This window comes from Notolepis coatsorum (genome assembly GCF_963971535.1).
Source record: "Notolepis coatsorum genome assembly, chromosome: 5".
NCBI classification, from domain to species: domain Eukaryota; kingdom Metazoa; phylum Chordata; class Actinopteri; order Aulopiformes; family Paralepididae; genus Notolepis; species Notolepis coatsorum.
The window spans coordinates 46,494,161-46,514,575 of record NC_140169.1 but is presented as its reverse complement, the minus strand read 5'-3'; the positions used below and the strand labels follow the sequence as shown (position 1 = coordinate 46,514,575).

The 20,415-nt window shown below is 50.0% G+C and overlaps 1 pseudogene across 1 annotated transcript; it reads left to right on the top strand.

Annotated features, from left to right (window-relative positions):
* On the top strand, window positions 1–6,518 carry LOC311228164 (protein cornichon homolog 3-like; annotated as a pseudogene). The gene is made up of 3 exons: window positions 1–68; window positions 4,208–4,350; window positions 6,488–6,518. The product of its transcript is annotated as a protein cornichon homolog 3-like (transcript).
* The last annotated feature ends 13,897 nt before the right edge of the window (window positions 6,519–20,415 follow it).

The window sequence follows — 20,415 nt, the reverse complement described above, 5'->3', positions numbered from 1 at the left end:
TTCCTGTGCGCCCAGGAGTGGCTCACGGTGGGCCTGAACATCCCACTGCTATTCTACAACACATGGAGGTGAGGAGAGACATGTCCACTGTGGACATTGTGTGTGTGTGTGTTTGTGTTTGTGTGGGTATGAGTGTGTGTGTTTGTGTTTGTGTGGGTATGAGTGTGTGTTTTTGTGTATGGTGTGAGGATGTGCATGTACGCTCTTCTAGGGCAGTTGTTCCCAAAGTCGGGGTCGCGACCCAAAGGTGGGCCGCGAGCAGCCACGGGAGGGCCGCAAGATGATTTAAAAAATAAATAAATAAAAATAAAAAATTGTCAGGCCACTGAACTTAGAAGCAGGCCAGGACAGTGTTTCTAGTTGTATTCTAAAATTCTATTCTAAAATGTGACTATATGGTTTTATATTAACTTAATAAATAAACAAAAGCGAAAAATCTACTTATTTCAACGAACATTTCAAACTAAATAACAGATTATGCACATAAAACGCTGAAAACAACCGAAGCAACAATAGTATTTTAATGAGGCTATTATTATTATCATTATTATTTTGCAACAAGTTAGCCCTCTCATAAATAGCACATATAAATGAATAACTAACTTGAACTAACTTAATAGGATTGAAGTGATATTTGGCTTAAAAATTCGGTCGCCTGACAAAAAAAAAAAAAAAAAAAGCCTGACGATGTGCATTGGGCCGCGGCTCTCTGACGCCTTATTTTCTGGGTCCCGGCCTGAAAAGTTTGGGAACCCCTGTTCTAGGGCAATTGTGTCTAGAAGGAATTTGTGTTGTTGTAGGCTGGGTCTTTTTTTGGAATATCATAACTTTAGTTTTGGTTAGATTTACTGTCAGTGCCCATGTCTGCGAGAATTTGTGCAGAAGATCAAGCTGCTGCTCTCTATCTCTCTCTCTCTCTCTCTGTCTCTCTCTCTCTCTCTGTCTCTCTCTCTCCTCTCTATCTGTCTCTCTCTCTCTCTCTGCCTCTCTATCTCTGTTTCTCTCTCTGTATGTTTGCTGCTGCTGTTATTGTTGACAGCTAGACATGCATCACTGGAGGGGGTGTGCTTCAATAGTTTTTGCGCTCGACCGGTTGAAGTTATCTACACTGCTGAGAGAAGAGAAGAGAAGAGAAGAGAAGAGAAGAGAAGAGAAGAGAAGAGAAGAGAAGAGAAGAGAAGAGAAGAGAAGAGAAGAGAAGAGAGAGGAGAGGAGAGGAGAGGAGAGGAGAGAGGAGAGGAGAGGAGAGGGAGAGGAGAGGGTTAACCTCTTTAGCCCGAGCAGTCTGTTGGCGGACCACAGATGACATCACGTCATAAATCCATGGTCTACAGACTGTATGGATTAACGTTTTTTTCTTTTCTCAAATGTAGCCAAGAGGAAAGACCCTAATCAAAACAGCAGTCATAGTGTATATTTTCAGCAATACGTTTGTTTACCAATTGGTTAAAGTGTTATTAGTGAAATATTCGTTTACGCTTGGCTGGCGCAGTTGGGCTGCGACCAGGGTTTCCTGGAGTTGACGGGGCCAGAGGCTGGGAACAACCTGGACGAGTACACAGAGACTGTGTGAGGAGGCGTGTGTCCCCTCCCGCTCCAGGAAAGTCTACAACAACGACAAGCCCTGGTTCACAGCCCAGCTGCGACAGCTGAGGGTTGGGAAGGAGAAGGCCAGGCGAAGTGGGGACAAGGCTAGTTTTAAGGAGGCCAAGTACAAATTTGATAGAACAGTGAAGGAGGTGAAACAGCGCTTCTCGGGGAAACTGCAGCAGCAGTTCTCAGAGGGTAACTCCTCCTCTGTCTGGAAAGGCCTCAAAACCATCACTAATTTTAAGCCAAAATCCCCACAGACGTCTGAAAACCTTCTCCTTGCTAATGAGCTAAATGAGTTCTACTGCAGGTTTGACAAGGAAGTGTTCCCCCCTGGCCCAGATCGGTCGCCCTGACATCTGTGGTCATGAAGGTCTTTGAGCGCCTTGTCCTGGCCCCCCTGAAGTCCATCACAGACCCTCTTCTGGACCCCCTGCAGTTTGCGTACAGAGCCAACCGTTCCACGGACGATGCTGTGAACATGGCTCTGCATTACGTCCTGGAACACCTGGACACTGCAGGGACCTACGCCAGGATTCTGTTGGTGGACTTCAAGCTCGGCCTTCAACACCATCCTCCTGCACATCCTGGAGCACCAGATGTCCCTGCTGCAGGTGCCGGACTCTACCTGCAGGTGGATCACAGACTTCCTGACAAACAGGAGGCAGCGGGTGAAGCTGGGAATTAACATCTCTGATCCCAAGTCCATCAGCGCCGACTGATGGACTTGCTGCGTTCTGTCCCCCCTACTATTCTCCCTGCACACAAACAGCTGCGTCTCTCTGCACCCCTCGGTCAAGCTCCTGAAGTTTGTGGACGATACCACCCTGGTAGGTCTCATCTCCAGGGGGGTGAGTCTGCCTACAGGAGGGAGATCGAGAGGCTGCAGAGCTGGTGCAGCTGCAACAACCTGGACCCAGAAAACAGTGGAGATGGTGGTGGACTTCAGGCAGAAGGCAGCCCCTTCCCCACCCTGATCATTCTGGGAGGCACCCCGGTGGCCTCTGTGGAGTCCTGCCGCTTCCTCGGCATGACACTCTCCCGAGACCTGAAATGGGAGCTGAACACCAATGCTCTCAATAAAGAGGATGTTCTTCCTGCGTCAGCTGAGGAAGCTCAGGCTGCCGAGGACCATGATGGATCAGTTCTACACCTCCATCATCCAGTCCATCCTCACCCTCTCCATCATCACCTGGTTCCCTGCAGCCACGGTCAGGGACAAGGCCAAGCTGCAGCGGGTGATACGATCGGCGGAGAGGGTGATCGGCTGCCCCCTTCCCTCCCTCGAGTCCCTACATTCCACCAGGGCCTTGAGCAGGGCGAGGAAGATCATGGCAGACCCTGCCCATCCGAGTCACAGCCTCTTCACCATGCTCCCCCACGGCAGGCGGCTACGGCTGCCCAAGACACTAAAAACCTGTCACAGACTCAGCTTCTTCCCCCTCAGCAGCTCGCCTGGTAAACGAGTCAGGTGTCCCCCTGCTCCACCCCCCCCCCCCCTCTATGGCGAGCTGCTAGGGCTGGACTTTTGGACTTTGTGCTGCACTGATAACATGTCTACAACCACTGCACTTTATTGTCTTATCGTTGTCTCACTATTCTGTCCTGTTTTGCACTTAATTTATTTATTATTTATTATTCTTATTTGTGAAAAAAGTGTATGAACTGTACTGTCGTATCACGTGTGTGTGTGTGTGTGTGTGTGTGTGTGTCACTGTGTGGCCATAATTTCCAATGGGAGGAACATGATGGTGTAAATTAAATAGGCATCCATCTTCATGCACCCAGTCCATTACTATGTACTATATATTACTTGTATATAAGCCGTCTATTACAAGGAGTCAAACAGCTGTATCAGCTTTGGGGTTCAGACTATGTTTCAAGTCACTCAGCAGGTGAGAAATCTACAAAATATAGACATCTACAAATATGTAGTTTTGAGAAAATATTCATACATTTTGTCACCTGAGACCCTGACCCCATCTCTGATGCCGTTATGACCACATGACAGGCCTGGGCTAAAATATGTTTGAATATCCTGTCAAATATTCAATATTTCAATATTTTCAATTATTCATGCAATAATTGTAGTAGTTGATGATTACAAAAATTATATAAAAATGCAAGTGGACCTTGCATGGAAGAATGACTAAATACATAAAGTAAAAAATAAAATGTCCTTCCCCTCCCCTCTCCAGTAACTACAGTCAACTACACTTATCCCAGGCCTGCCACATGATGGTCTCCACGTAGCTCATCATGTCATCTTCTCCTCACATCTGATCTCCTTCCCATTCTCTCCTTCCATCTCCCCCCTCCCCCCGGCTTGTGGAATGGGTCAACTACCTGTGGTGTGTGTGGTGTTTGCTGCCCCCCTGTGGAACGGGTAAACTACCCGTGGTGTTTGTTTGCCCCTGTGGAATGGGTCAACTACCCGTGGTGTGTGTGGTGTTTGTTTGCCCCTGTGGAACGGGTCAACTACCCGTGGTGTGTGTGGTGTTTGCTGCCCCCCTGTGGAACGGGTCAACTACCCATGGTGTGTGTGGTGTTTGTTTGCCCCTGTGGAACCGGGTCAACTACCCGTGGTGTGTGTGGTGTTTGTTTGCCCCTGTGGTAGGTACTTTCACAGCCCGACAGACACCAAGGAGCAGCTGTACGACCCTGCCTCGGTCATGAACGGGACACACTGAAGTTCTGCCTGAAGGAGGCCTGGTGCAAGCTGTGCTTCTTCGTGCTCTCCTTCTTCTACTATCTCTACTGGTGAGTGTCCTTCTTCTACTATCTCTACTGGTGAGTGTCTGTTACGACCCCTATCCCGGACGAGCCCCCATTTATGTTACAACCCTGTGGGTCTAAGGGAAAAGGGCTGTAACATAAATGTTGGTTGATACTGGTGAGTGTCCTTCTACTTCTATCTCTACTGGTGAGTGTCCTTCTACTACTATCTCTACTACAAAGAGACATTGATTCAAGTGTTCAAACAACAACATCGACAACTACTACTACTACTAAAAATTATGTTACACAATCACAATTCCTCAGGGTTCTCCAATCATTCCAGTCTAAGTATCTGTACATGAACCTTAGATCCGTTATCTCTTGCAGTAGTTAGGGTTAGGATCATAGCATTAGATCCGTTATCTCTTGCAGTAATTAGGGTTAGGATCATAGCATTAGATCTGTTATCTCTTGCAGTAGTTAGGTTAGTGTCAGACCATTGGATCTGTTATCTCTTGCAGTAGTTAGGGTTAGTGTCAGACCATTAGATCTGTTATCTCTTGCAGTAGTTAGGGTTAGTGTCAGACCATTAGATCTGTTATCTCTTGCAGTAGTTAGGGTTAGTGTCAGACCATTAGATCCGTTATCTCTTGCAGTAGTTAGGGTTAGTGTCAGACCATTAGATCCGTTATCTCTTGCAGTAGTTATGGTTAGGATCAGACCATTAGATCTGTTATCTCTTGCAGTAGTTAGGGTTAGTGTCAGACCATTAGATCTGTTATCTCTTGCAGTAGTTAGGGTTAGTGTCAGACCATTAGATCTGTTATCTCTTGCAGTAGTTAGGGTTAGTGTCAGACCATTAGATCTGTTATCTCTTGCAGTAGTTAGGGTTAGTGTCAGACCATTAGATCCGTTATCTCTTGCAGTAGTTAGGGTTAGTGTCAGACCATTAGATCTGTTATCTCTTGCAGTAGTTAGGGTTAGTGTCAGACCATTAGATCTGTTATATCTTGCAGTAGTTAGGGTTAGTGTCAGACCATTAGATCCGTTATCTCTTGCAGTAGTTAGGGTTAGTGTCAGACCATTAGATCCGTTATCTCTTGCAGTAGTTAGGGTTAGTGTCAGACCATTAGATCCGTTATCTCTTGCAGTAGTTAGGGTTAGTGTCAGACCATTAGATCCGTTATCTCTTGCAGTAGTTAGGGTTAGTGTCAGACCATTAGATCCGTTATCTCTTGCAGTAGTTAGGGTTAGTGTCAGACCATTAGATCTGTTATCTCTTGCAGTAGTTAGGGTTAGTGTCAGACCATTAGATCTGTTATCTCTTGCAGTAGTTAGGGTTAGTGTCAGACCATTAGATCCGTTATCTCTTGCAGTAGTTAGGGTTAGTGTCAGACCATTAGATCCGTTATCTCTTGCAGTAGTTATGGTTAGGGTCAGACCATTAGCAACTAATTTATACTGTAAAGTTAACAAACAGGGTTAGAGAGAATGTGGGATTAGCAGAATCTAAATTACTCACTTGTTTATGAACCTTGAATGTCTCTTGCATTCATGCAGCAATGTTATAATTTGCAAATGGTTTGTTAAGCTGCTAGTTCACATGTGAGTTGTGGTTCGTTTAGTGTACATTGTCTTTATGAAATTATGAAAACGCTCAAGTCTCTTTCCAGTCTGTCATCCTGTAGTATCCACACCTATCAGGCCATACGCATAAATGTTTTAAGAACAAGACTACTGATATAGGATCAGCGGTTAGGTCACATGGTCGTTTCAACTCAACAGGTGAACTGGAATGAGATCAGTAGTGCTTTTCTAAAATACTTTATGATTATGGGCCGTGATGAACGTGGACTTTTCATTGGTAATGTTTTGAAGAACAGGATAGAGCGCCCCACATCGCATACATTCTCACTCAAAAAAAGGTACAACATTGTACAGCTTTTGACCAAAATGGTATAACCCCAGTGACAAAAGGTACAATGTTATACCTTGTTTTCTGAGAGTGTGAGCTTTATTATTATTCCCTAAAGTCCTTTTACCATCTTGACCAATGAGGTGATGTGCTAATCATGTGTGATGTTGTTCTTAATATATTTCCCGTATGTTGTCGTTAATATATTTCCTATATGTCACTAATGATTCCGGGCTCTTGTCTCGTGTTGTGTGGCTGTCGCAGTGTTTGGAACCTGGAAATATCCATCTATTAGGTCTTATCAAGGGAAACACTTCAAGGTACAATCCTTACATTTCTTGCCATTTTGATCCACGAGAGTAAACGAAGGCAGTGTACACTTCATGCTGGCCTTCCACACAGCCTCTGTCGCCGGCCCATCGCACTGCATAGTCGATCTCATCCGTCATCCATTGTGGATTGTTGTGCCTATATGTGGCCATTTGCTCTCCTATGAGCTGCGGCTGCATTTAAACAGGAGCAGAGATGTGTCTCGTTTGAAACGCAGCCAGTCTGTGTTTCCAGGAGGCGTCTATATTTTCTACAACAGAGTTCGGCGATTTGCGAATCTGATTGGCCACTGACGTTTCTGGTCATGTGACATGTGCACCCAATAGCGTGACGAGCTGTGTCTTTGCCCATTTCCACGTCGAACAGCCTGCAAAGCACCTGGCGTTCTATCGCCACAAACTCTAACCTTAACCGACTTCGAACAAGCGCCTAAACTTAACCAGTGTAGAAACTTGCGGTCCCACGATTGGGCGTACATGTCACATGACCAGAAATGACACTGGCCAATCAGATTCGCAAATCGTCGAACTCCATTGTAGAAAAATAACAGGCTTCCAGGAGACAGACACAGGGTTGTCTGTGTTTCCAGGAGACAGACACAGGGTTGTCTGTGTTTCCCTGAGACAGACACAGGGTTGCCTGTGTTTCCAGGAGACAGACACAGGGTTGTCTGTGTTTCCAGGAGACAGAGACAGGGTTGTCTGTGTTTCCCTGAGACAGAGACAGGGTTGTCTGTGTTTCCAGGAGACAGACACAGGGTTGTCTGTCTTTCCCTGAGACAGACACAGGGTTGTCTGTGTTTCCAGGAGACAGAAACAGGGTTGTCTGTGTTTCCAGGAGACAGAGACAGGGTTGTCTGTGTTTCCCTGAGACAGAGACAGGGTTGTCTGTGTTTCCAGGAGACAGACACAGGGTTGTCTGTCTTTCCCTGAGACAGAAACAGGGTTGTCTGTGTTTCCAGGAGACAGAGACAGGGTTGTCTGTGTTTCCAGGAGACACACACAGGGTTGTCTGTGTTTCCAGGAGACAGAAACAGGGTTGTCTGTGTTTCGAGGAGACAGACACAGGGTTGTCTGTGTTTCCAGGAGACAGAGACAGGGTTGTCTGTGTTTCCAGGAGACAGAGACAGGGTTGTCTGTGTTTCCAGGAGACAGACACAGGGTTGTCTGTGTTTCCAGGAGACAGAAACAGGGTTGTCTGTGTTTCCAGGAGACAGAGACAGGGTTGTCTGTGTTTCCAGGAGACAGAAACAGGGTTGTCTGTGTTTCCAGGAGACAGAAACAGGGTTGTCTGTGTTTCCAGGAGACAGACACAGGGTTGTCTGTGTTTCCAGGAGACAGAAACAGAGTTGTCTGTGTTTCCAGGAGACTGACACAGGGTTGTCTGTGTTCCTCCCTGTCAGCCGTGTGGAGATCTGAAATATAATATATATTATAGTCAGATAAAAGTCAGATTTACTGTTCCTGCTTAAATCCAGCCATTGAAGATCGCCTTCAAAGCTCCGTCGCACCGTCATGTTTTCTGCTGTAATGTTTATTTCTTCATGACTTGGATCCAGGTCTGTACTTCCTCCTACCACAGGGGGCGCTGCTGGCCGGGACGCAGCGCAGCTTTAACCTGCTTCTTCTACGTGTGATCATGCTGTTTCATCTGCGTCATATTGGTGTTTATCTGGGTAGATCCCATCCTGTAATACTGTATCATTAGCTGCATGCTCTATGAATGAACAAGTTGTTAATACTTTATCATTAGCTGTATGCTCTATGAATGAACAAGTTGTTAATACTGTATCATTAGCTGTATGCTCTATGAATGAACAAGTTGTTAATACTGTATCATTAGCTGTATGCTCTATGAATTAACAAGTTGTTATTACTGTATCATTAGCTGTATGCCCTATGAATTAACAAGTTGTTAATACTGTATCATTAGCTGTATGTTCTATACTCCAACACTGAGCACAGCACCAGAACACCTTCCTTGGATCTTAATATGGAAACCTATTGTTTTTTTTAACTGAAGAAATGGGTAATCTTGAACCACCATGTGACCTCTTCCTCCTCCTCTTCCTCCTCTTCCTCTTCTAGCTCTTGGCAGACTGGACCTGTCCTCCACCACAGCAGTGAGTGATGCAGCAGTGAGACGGGTGTTGGTTTGGGTCGGTTCTCTTCCACCACAGTCCATTCAGGAAGTAGATGTTGTTGAGAGTCCTCGCCACGATAATGTTTTTACTGTACAGTATATAAATATATTAGGGCTGACCCCTATTAGTCGATTAGTCGACTAATCGGTCGAAAGGAGCCGTAGTCGACTGCCAACCTCTTAGTCGAATACAAAAAAAATACAAATACAATGTATAAAAAAGAAAATATATATATATTTTTTATCATTCTTTCCAAAAGAAAATAGGCCTAGAAGCGTGGCTGAAGCTAATGGCACGCATACCAGAGGCTAACTGCCTACAAAAACAGGCACAGAGGCACTGAAAGAGGATTTCACCCGTCTAATGAACACACTAGACTAGACAAATATCAAGATGTATCCATCAGTGGACCAATTGCATGCTTTTGCAGAGGACAAGAAGCCTTCAGTCGACTCCTTCAGACATTAAGCACCCCCCACAGCCCAAATAGAATGATAATGATTTTTTTTAGTCGACTGATAGTCGACTAACGGCAAATTTGGGCCAATCATAGTCGACTATCCAAATCCTTAGTCGGGGACAGCCCTAAAATATATATATATATAAAACTAAACTAAAGGGTTCAGGTTACTGTAGTGTACAGCATATAAAACTAAACTAAAGGTTTCAGGGTCAGTGGGACTAATGCCTTGTCTCCACTAGCCAGGGTTTAGCCGTGCTGTGGCCTCGTCTCCACTAGCCAGGGTTCAGCCGTGCTGTGGCCTCGTTTCCACTAGCCAGGGTTTAGCCGTGCTGTGGCCTCGTCTCCACTAGCCAGGGTTCAGCCGTGCTGTGGCCTCGTTTCCACTAGCCAGGGTTTAGCCGTGCTGTGGCCTCGTCTCCACTAGCCAGGGTTTAGCCGTGCTGTGGCCTCGTCTCCACTAGCCAGGGTTTAGCCGTGCTGTGGCCTCGTCTCCACTAGCCAGGGTTTAGCCGTGCTGTGGCCTCGTCTCCACTAGCCAGGGTTTAGCCGTGCTGTGGCCTCGTCTCCACTAGCCAGGGTTTAGCCGTGCTGTGGCCTCGTCTCCACTAGCCAGGGTTTAGCCGTGCTGTGGCCTCGTCTCCACTAGCCAGGGTTTAGCCATGCTGTGGCCTTGTCTCCACTAGCCAGGGTTTAGCCGTGCTGTGGCCTCGTCTCCACTAGCCAGGGTTTAGCCATGCTGTGGCCTCGTCTCCACTAGCCAGGGTTTAGCCGTGCTGTGGCCTCGTCTCCACTAGCCAGGGTTTAGCCGTGCTGTGGCCTCGTCTCCACTAGCCAGGGTTTAGCCGTGCTGTGGCCTCGTCTCCACTAGCCAGGGTTTAGCCGTGCTGTGGCCTCGTCTCCACTAGCCAGGGTTTAGCCGTGCTGTGGCCTCGTCTCCACTAGCCAGGGTTTAGCCGTGCTGTGGCCTCGTCTCCACTAGCCAGGGTTTAGCCGTGCTGTGGCCTCGTCTCCACTAGCCAGGGTTTAGCCGTGCTGTGGCCTCGTCTCCACTAGCCAGGGTTTAGCCGTGCTGTGGCCTCGTCTCCACTAGCCAGGGTTTAGCCGTGCTGTGGCCTCGTCTCCACTAGCCAGGGTTTAGCCGTGCTGTGGCCTCGTCTCCACTAGCCAGGGTTTAGCCGTGCTGTGGCCTCGTCTCCAATAGCCAGGGTTTAGCCGTGCTGTGGCCTCGTCTCCACTAGCCAGGGTTTAGCCGTGCTGTGGCCTCGTCTCCACTAGCCAGTGTTTAGCCGTGCTGTGGCCTCGTCTCCACTAGCCAGGGTTTAGCCGTGCTGTGGCCTCGTCTCCACTAGCCAGGGTTTAGCCGTGCTGTGGCCTCGTCTCCACTAGCCAGGGTTTAGCCATGCTGTGGCCTCGTCTCCACTAGCCAGGGTTTAGCCGTGCTGTGGCCTCGTCTCCACTAGCCAGGGTTTAGCCGTGCTGTGGCCTCGTCTCCACTAGCCAGGGTTTAGCCGTGCTGTGGCCTCGTCTCCACTAGCCAGGGTTTAGCCGTGCTGTGGCCTCGTCTCCACTAGCCAGGGTTTATCCGGCCCTGTCTGGACAGATACCGTTCACAACCTGGCCAGACCTGGCTGAGACACACCTTTTATCATGGTTTAGCTTGTGTACCACAGTTGTTGGTCTGAAGTTTGAAAAGTATAGAGTTTAGAAATGCAATGGAGACGCAAACCCAACCATACCATACCAAACCTGGCCACGGCGAACCCCAGCCAGGCTGAACATAGCTCATGGAGACAACAAGGCATAAGCGTCTGATACTAATACAAAATAAACCGTCTTTCACAGAGCTCAGTGTAGTTCTGATTGACATCTTGAATGGACTGAGTTGGAGGGGATCTGACTCCAACCCCCTGCTCCCCTGGATGTCTTCAGTGTGTGTTCCTGGTCCTCCCCACTCTCTACTGCCCCCCCCCCACTCTCTACTGCCCCCCCCCCACTCTCTACTGCCCCCCCCCCCCCCCCCCACTCTCTACTGCCCCCCGAAACCAGCCACTCACCTGTAGACCCCAGACCCAAAGATCCTCCACACTCCCCTTTTACCCCTTTTACTCGCCCTGAGAGCACAAGACCCGTCCTGCTGCCAGGTGTACAGATTAGCTCGCGGGGCGTTAGCGTACGGAGGGCCTCCGCTGGGTGCCGGCCAGCCTGATCAGCTGTCCAAACACCGACAACCGTATTCATAGCATCTCATCGCAGACATCAAGGTGATTATCAATCAATTACAACCGTGGCCAATGAGTTTACGACACGGCGCCATATTGTGTCACATTCACGCGCACCGTGTGATCACGCGCACGCACGCACACACAAACTGGCACAGTCTCACCGTGCCTAGATGATGGGTGGTTTTATAATCCTCTCGGATGCTCAATCGAGCTTGACTGGCACTGATGAGCCAATGGAATTGCTCCATTAGTCTTGATGGTTTCCATGTGGCCGTCGGGGGAGATGCTGTTCACACAGCAGGTAGTTCACACAGCAGGTAGTTCACACAGCAACAGCAGGTAGTTCACACAGCAGGTAGTTCACACAGCAGCTAGTTCACACAGCAGGTAGTTCACACAGCAGGTAGTTCACACAGCAGCTAGTTCACACAGCAGGTAGTTCACACACCAGGGCAGTCGTGTAGTTCACACACCAGGTAGTTACCAGGTAGTTCACACACCAGGTAGTTACCAGGTAGTTCACATACCAGGTAGTTACCAGGTAGTTCACACACCAGGTAGTTACCAGGTAGTTCACACACCAGGTAGTTACCAGGTAGTTCACACACCAGGTAGTTCACACAGCAGCTAGTTCACACAGCAGCTAGTTACCAGGTAGTTCACATACCAGGTAGTTACCAGGTAGTTCACACACCAGGTAGTTCACACAGCAGCTAGTTCACACACCAGGTAGTTACCAGGTAGTTCACATACCAGGTAGTTACCAGGTAGTTCACACACCAGGTAGTTACCAGGTAGTTCACACACCAGGTAGTTACCAGGTAGTTCACACACCAGGTAGTTCACACAGCAGGTAGTTCACACAGCAGGTAGTTCACACACCAGGTAGTTCACACAGCAGCTAGTTCACACAGCAGGTAGTTCACACAGCAGCTAGTTCACACACCAGGTAGTTCACACAGCAGCTAATTCACACAGCAGGTAGTTCACACACCAGGTAGTTCACACAGCAGGTAGTTCACACAGCAGCTAGTTCACACACCAGGTAGTTACCAGGTAGTTCACACACCAGGTAGTTCACACAGCAGCTAGTTCACACACCAGGTAGTTCACACACCAGGTAGTTACCAGGTAGTTCACACACGAGGTAGTTCACACACCAGGGCAGTTGTGTAGTTCACACACCAGGTAGTTCACACAGCAGCTAGTTCACACACCAGGTAGTTCACACAGCAGGTAGTTCACACAGCAGCTAGTTCACACACCAGGTAGTTCACACACCAGGTAGTTACTAGGTAGTTCACACACCAGGTAGTTCACACAGCAGCTAGTTCACACACCAGGTAGTTCACACACCAGGTAGTTACCAGGTAGTTCACACACCAGGTAGTTCACACACCAGGGCAGTTGTGTAGTTCACACACCAGGTAGTTCACACAGCAGCTAGTTCACACACCAGGTAGTTCACACACCAGGTAGTTACCAGGTAGTTCACACACCAGGTAGTTCACACACCAGGGCAGTTGTGTAGTTCACACACCAGGTAGTTCACACACCAGGGCAGTTGTGTAGTTCACACACCAGGTAGTTCACACAGCAGGTAGTTCACACACCAGGTAGTTCACACACCAGGGCAGTCGTGTAGTTCACACACCGGGGCACAAATAAATTCAAATGTGATTTCTTTTCTCGCCTGAAAACAACATCGAAAGATGCTCGTCACATAAAAGTCACGTGCCCCTGTTGTTGTTCCAAAAAGTATTTTCAACGACTACACTCTTAAAAAAAAAAAAGATGTGTCAAAATATCACAGGATACGTTGTCCTTGAGGACGCACTGACACCACACATCCCGTGTTATTTCAACACATCTCTAACAGTGTAGTGTGTTGCCTGGGGATCCAGAGAGGTGTTCTAATCTCACTCTGACCCAGAGGTCAAGTCGTTTCTCCTTCCTCAGCGGTCGGATGCCGGACTGTGGAATCCCCCTTAGAACATGAACTTTAACCTCCTGAACCTCCTCCTCTCCTTTTCTTCCTGTTACCCTGACCCTCTTGTTTTCTCACAGGGGGGGGGGGGGGGGGGGGTGGGCTGATGTGGGGTCACTGTAACAGAGTCCAATGAGAACGAGTGCCTTGTCATCGTCGGATGCAGTGGGGTCCGCTATAGGTCGATTTCACCTGCTCCCCGGTTGACCTATCTCAAACTCCGCCCTCAAGCATCTGTCCAGGGGAAAGCGGTGGTTGTGACTGGAGGGGAGATAGGTCCAAGTTCCAAGTTTCAAGTTTCTTTAATAGTTGTCATACAGAAGTACAGAATACTTGTATACAAAATGCTTCTTACTGTTACGCTCCAGAGACTGTGCTAGACAAGATAAGTATGAAATTAAATAGTATAGCATGTAAAATAGAAGTAAAAATAGAGGTCACAGTATCAGTATAGACATATGTACAATGTTCGATACAGAATAGAAGTAACTGAGTTACCATACAATATACTATGCAATATACTAATATACAATACTATATAGTGCAGAGCAGAAATGGGATGAGGTACAATTTAGGTACCTCATAGATAGGAGATAGGTCCATCAGTAGGTCCATCGGACACTCAGAGGTCCATCAGTAGGTCCATCAGTAGGGACACTCAGAGAGGTCCATCAGTAAGTCCATCAGTAGGGACACTCAGAGAGGTCCATCAGTAGGTCCATCAGTAGGGACACTCAGAGAGGTCCATCAGTAGGTCCATCAGTAGGTCCATCAGTAGGGACACTCAGATAGGTCCATCAGTAGGTCCATCAGTAGGGACACTCAGAGAGGTCCATCAGTAGGGACACTCAGAGGTCCATCGGACACTCAGAGAGGTCCATCAGTAGGTCCATCAGTAGGGACACTCAGAGAGGTCCATCAGTAGGTCCATCAGTAGGGACACTCAGAGGTCCATCAGTAGGTCCATCAGTAGGTCCATCAGTAGGGACACTCAGATAGGTCCATCAGTAGGTCCATCAGTAGGGACACTCAGAGAGGTCCATCAGTAGGTCCATCAGTAGGTCCATCAGTAGGTCCATCAGTAGGTCCATCAGTAGGTCCATCAGTAGGGACACTCAGAGAGGTCCATCAGTAGGTCCATCAGTAGGGACACTCAGAGGTCCATCAGTAGGTCCATCAGTAAGTCCATCAGTAGGGACACTCAGAGAGGTCCATCAGTAGGTCCATCAGTAGGTCCATCAGTAGGTCCATCAGTAGGTCCATCGGACACTCAGAGAGGTCCATCAGTAGATCAGAGAGGTCCATCAGTAGGTCCATCAGTAGGGACACTCAGAGGTCCATCAGTAGGTCCATCAGTAGGGACACTCAGAGAGGTCCATCAGTAGGGACACTCAGAGGTCCATCAGTAGGTCCATCAGTAGGTCCATCGGACACTCAGATAGGTCCATCAGTAGGTCCATCGGACACTCAGAGAGGTCCATCAGTAGGGACACTCAGAGGTCCATCAGTAGGTCCATCGGACACTCAGAGGTCCATCAGTAGGGACACTCAGAGGTCCATCAGTAGGGACACTCAGAGGTCCATCAGTAGGGACACTCAGAGGTCCATCAGTAGGGACACTCAGAGGTCCATCAGTAGGGACACTCAGAGGTCCATCAGTAGGGACACTCAGAGGTCCATCAGTAGGGACACTCAGAGGTCCATCAGTAGGGACACTCAGAGGTCCATCAGTAGGGACACTCAGAGAGGTCCATCAGTAGGGACACTCAGAGGTCCATCAGTAGGGACACTCAGAGAGGTCCATCAGTAGGGACACTCAGAGGTCCATCAGTAGGGACACTCAGAGAGGTCCATCAGTAGGGACACTCAGATGTCCATCAGTAGGGACACTCAGAGGTCCATCGGACACTCAGAGAGGTCCATCAGTAGGTCCATCAGTAGGGACACTCAGAGAGGTCCATCAGTAGGTCCATCAGTAGGGACACTCAGAGAGGTCCATCAGTAGGTCCATCAGTAGGGACACTCAGAGAGGTCCATCAGTAGGGACACTCAGAGAGGTCCATCAGTAGAGACACTCAGAGAGGTCCATCAGTAGGGACACTCAGAGAGGTCCATCAGTAGGGACACTCAGAGAGGTCCATCAGTAGGTCCATCAGTAGGGACACTCAGAGAGGTCCATCAGTAGGTCCATCAGTAGGGACACTCAGAGAGGTCCATCAGTAGGTCCATCGGACACTCAGAGAGGTCCATCAGCTGTAATATGGATTCCCTTCTGTGCTTCGCCCCATCTCCAGTAAAATCACAACACTGAAAACTGATAACACGGAAGACCCCCGTGGTTGGAACACGTTATGTGTTTTTCTACGCCTGGGTTATTCTCTCGTACCTATTTTAGTAATAACTTTACTGGGTTATTCTCTCGTACCTATTTTAGTAATAACTTTACTGGGTTATTCTCTCGTACCTGTTTTAGTAATAACTTTACTGGGTTATTCTCTCGTACCTATTTTAGTAATAACTTTACTGGGTTGTTCTCTCGTACCTGTTTTAGTAATAACTTTACTGGGTTGTTCTCTCGTACCTGTTTTAGTAATAACTTTACTGGGTTATTCTCTCGTACCTGTTTTAGTAATAACTTTACTGCGTTATTCTCTCGTACCTATTTTAGTAATAACTTTACTGGGTTATTCTCTCGTACCTGTTTTAGTAATAACTTTACTGGGTTATTCTCTTGTACCTATTTTAGTAATAACTTTACTGGGTGATTCTCTCGTACCTGTTTTAGTAATAACTTTACTGGGTTATTCTCTCGTACCTATTTTAGTAATAACCTTACTGGGTTATTCTCTCGTACCTATTTTAGTAATAACTTTACTGGGTTATTCTCTCGTACCTATTTTATTAATAACTTTACTGGGTTATTCTCTCGTACCTATTTTATTAATAACTTTACTGGGTTATTCTCTCATACCTGTTTTAGTAATAACTAAAACAAATTATTAATCCTCTTTTTCTCCGCATTTTTTCTATTTTTTTTCCCCATCCCAATTCTTTGTCGTTCTCCTACCGGTCGGTACAAGGGAACCCTGAAATCATCTGCACGCTTCCTCCGACACGCGCGGCGACAGCCAGTGACTCTTTTTTCACCTGGCAGTGAGGACTCTCATTGGTGAAGTGTAACGCGTGGGAGGTCACGCTGCCTTCATCAAGTCCTGCCTCCGCTGAGCAGGCGCCCAGACCTGACCTGTAGGGTTATTCGCTCGTACCTGTTTTAGTAATAACTTTACTGGGTTATTCTCTCGTACCTGTTTTAGTAATAACTTTACTGGGTTATTCGCTCGTACCTGTTTTAGTAATAACTTTACTGGGTTATTCGCTCGTACCTGTTTTAGTAATAACTTTACTGGATCGCGACCACAAAGGATGCTCTCTTGGTTTAATTTGTGTGAAACACCACACCCCTACTCCAGGGGGCAGTAGTGGCTGAACAGCTCACACCTCTCCTCCAGGGGGCAGTAGTGGCTGAACAGCTCACACCTCTCTCCTCCAGGGGGCAGTAGTGGCTGAACAGCTCACCTCTCTCCTCCAGGGGGCAGTAGTGGCTGAACAGCTCACACCTCTCTCCTCCAGGGGGCAGTAGTGGCTGAACAGCTCACACCTCTCTCCTCCAGGGGGCAGTAGTGGCTGAACAGCTCACACCTCTCCTCCAGGGGGCAGTAGTGGCTGAACAGCTCACACCTCTCCTCCAGGGGGCAGTAGTGGCTGAACAGCACACCTCTCTCCTCCAGGGGGCAGTAGTGGCTGAACAGCTCACACCTCTCTCCTCCAGGGGGCAGTAGTGGCTGAACAGCTCACACCTCTCTCCTCCAGGGGGCAGTGGTGGCTGAACAGCTCACACCTCTCCTCCAGGGGGCAGTAGTGGCTGAACAGCTCACACCTCTCCTCCAGGGGGCAGTAGTGGCTGAACAGCTCACACCTCTCTCCTCCAGGGGGCAGTAGTGGCTGAACAGCTCACCTCTCTCCTCCAGGGGGCAGTAGTGGCTGAACAGCTCACCTCTCTCCTCCAGGGGGCAGTAGTGGCTGAACAGCTCACACCTCTCCACCAGGGGGCAGTAGTGGCTGAACAGCTCACACCTCTCCTCCAGGGGGCAGTAGTGGCTGAACAGCTCACACCTCTCTCCTCCAGGGGGCAGTAGTGGCTGAACAGCTCACACCTCTCTCCTCCAGGGGGCAGTAGTGGCTGAACAGCACACACCTCTCCTCCAGGGGGCAGTAGTGGCTGAACAGCTCACACCTCTCTCCACCAGGGGGCAGTAGTGGCTGAACAGCTCACACCTCTCCACCAGGGGGCAGTAGTGGCTGAACAGCTCACACCTCTCCACCAGGGGGCAGTAGTGGCTGAACAGCTCACACCTCTCCTCCAGGGGGCAGTAGTGGCTGAACAGCTCACACCTCTCCACCAGGGGGCAGTAGTGGCTGAACAGCTCACACCTCTCCTCCAGGGGGCAGTATTGGCTGAACAGCTCACACCTCTCCACCAGGGGGCAGTAGTGGCTGAACAGCTCACACCTCTCCACCAGGGGGCAGTAGTGGCTGAACAGCTCACCTCTCTCCTCCAGGGGGCAGTAGTGGCTGAACAGCTCACACCTCTCTCCTCCAGGGGGCAGTAGTGGCTGAACAGCACTCACCTCTCCACCAGGGGGCAGTAGTGGCTGAACAGCACACACCTCTCTCCTCCAGGGGGCAGTAGTGGCTGAACAGCTCACACCTCTCTCCACCAGGGGGCAGTAGTGGCTGAACAGCTCACACCTCTCCTCCAGGGGGCAGTAGTGGCTGAACAGCTCACACCTCTCTCCACCAGGGGGCAGTAGTGGCTGAACAGCTCACACCTCTCTCCACCAGGGGGCAGTAGTGGCTGAACAGCTCACACCTCTCCTCCAGGGGGCAGTAGTGGCTGAACAGCTCACACCTCTCCACCAGGGGGCAGTAGTGGCTGAACAGCTCACACCTCTCTCCTCCAGGGGGCAGTAGTGGCTGAACAGCTCACACCTCTCCTCCAGGGGGCAGTAGTGGCTGAACAGCTCACACCTCTCCTCCAGGGGGCAGTAGTGGCTGAACAGCTCACACCTCTCTCCACCAGGGGGCAGTAGTGGCTGAACAGCTCACACCTCTCCTCCAGGGGGCAGTAGTGGCTGAACAGCTCACACCTCTCTCCACCAGGGGGCAGTAGTGGCTGAACAGCTCACACCTCTCTCCACCAGGGGCCAGTAGTGGCTGAACAGCTCACACCTCTCTCCACCAGGGGGCAGTAGTGGCTGAACAGCTCACCTCTCCTCCAGGGGGCAGTAGTGGCTGAACAGCTCACCTCTCTCCTCCAGGGGGCAGTAGTGGCTGAACAGCTCACCTCTCTCCACCAGGGGGCAGTAGTGGCTGAACAGCTCACACCTCTCTCCTCCAGGGGGCAGTAGTGGCTGAACAGCTCACACCTCTCTCCTCCAGGGGGCAGTAGTGTCTGAACAGCTCACACCTCTCCACCAGGGGGCAGTAGTGGCTGAACAGCTCACCTCTCTCCTCCAGGGGGCAGTAGTGGCTGAACAGCTCACCTCTCTCCTCCAGGGGGCAGTAGTGGCTGAACAGCTCACACCTCTCCACCAGGGGGCAGTAGTGGCTGAACAGCTCACACCTCTCTCCACCAGGGGGCAGTAGTGGCTGAACAGCTCACACCTCTCTCCTCCAGGGGGCAGTAGTGGCTGAACAGCACACACCTCTCCACCAGGGGGCAGTAGTGGCTGAACAGCTCACACCTCTCCACTAGGGGGCAGTAGTGGCTGAACAGCTCACACCTCTCTCCACCAGGGGGCAGTAGTGGCTGAACAGCTCACACCTCTCTCCTCCAGGGGGCAGTAGTGGCTGAACAGCTCACACCTCTCCTCCAGGGGGCAGTAGTGGCTGAACAGCTCACACCTCTCTCCTCCAGGGGGCAGTAGTGGCTGAACAGCACACACCTCTCCTCCAGGGGGCAGTAGTGGCTGAACAGCTCACACCTCTCTCCACCAGGGGGCAGTAGTGGCTGAACAGCTCACACCTCTCTCCTCCAGGGGGCAGTAGTGGCTGAACAGCTCACACCTCTCCTCCAGGGGGCAGTAGTGGCTGAACAGCTCACACCTCTCCTCCAGGGGGCAGTAGTGGCTGAACAGCTCACCTCTCTCCTCCAGGGGGCAGTAGTGGCTGAACAGCACACACCTCTCTCCACCAGGGGGCAGTAGTGGCTGAACAGCTCACACCTCTCTCCTCCAGAGGGCAGTAGTGGCTGAACAGCTCATACCTCTCCTCCAGGGGGCAGTAGTGGCTGAACAGCTCACCTCTCTCCACCAGGGGGCAGTAGTGGCTGAACAGCTCACACCTCTCTCCTCCAGGGGGCAGTAGTGGCTGAACAGCTCACACCTCTCCTCCAGGGGGCAGTAGTGGCTGAACAGCTCACACCTCTCTCCTCCAGGGGGCAGTAGTGGCTGAACAGCTCACACCTCTCTCCTCCAGGGGGCAGTAGTGGCTGAACAGCTCACACCTCTCCTCCAGGGGGCAGTAGTGGCTGAACAGCTCACACCTCTCCTCCAGGGGGCAGTAGTGGCTGAACAGCACACCTCTCTCCTCCAGGGTCAGTAGTGGCTGAACAGCTCACACCTCTCTCCTCCAGGGGGCAGTAGTGGCTGAACAGCTCACACCTCTCTCCTCCAGGGGGCAGTAGTGGCTGAACAGCTCACACCTCTCCTCCAGGGGGCAGTAGTGGCTGAACAGCTCACACCTCTCCTCCAGGGGGCAGTAGTGGCTGAACAGCTCACACCTCTCTCCTCCAGGGGGCAGTAGTGGCTGAACAGCTCACCTCTCTCCTCCAGGGGGCAGTAGTGGCTGAACAGCTCACCTCTCTCCTCCAGGGGGCAGTAGTGGCTGAACAGCTCACACCTCTCCACCAGGGGGCAGTAGTGGCTGAACAGCTCACACCTCTCCTCCAGGGGGCAGTAGTGGCTGAACAGCTCACACCTCTCTCCT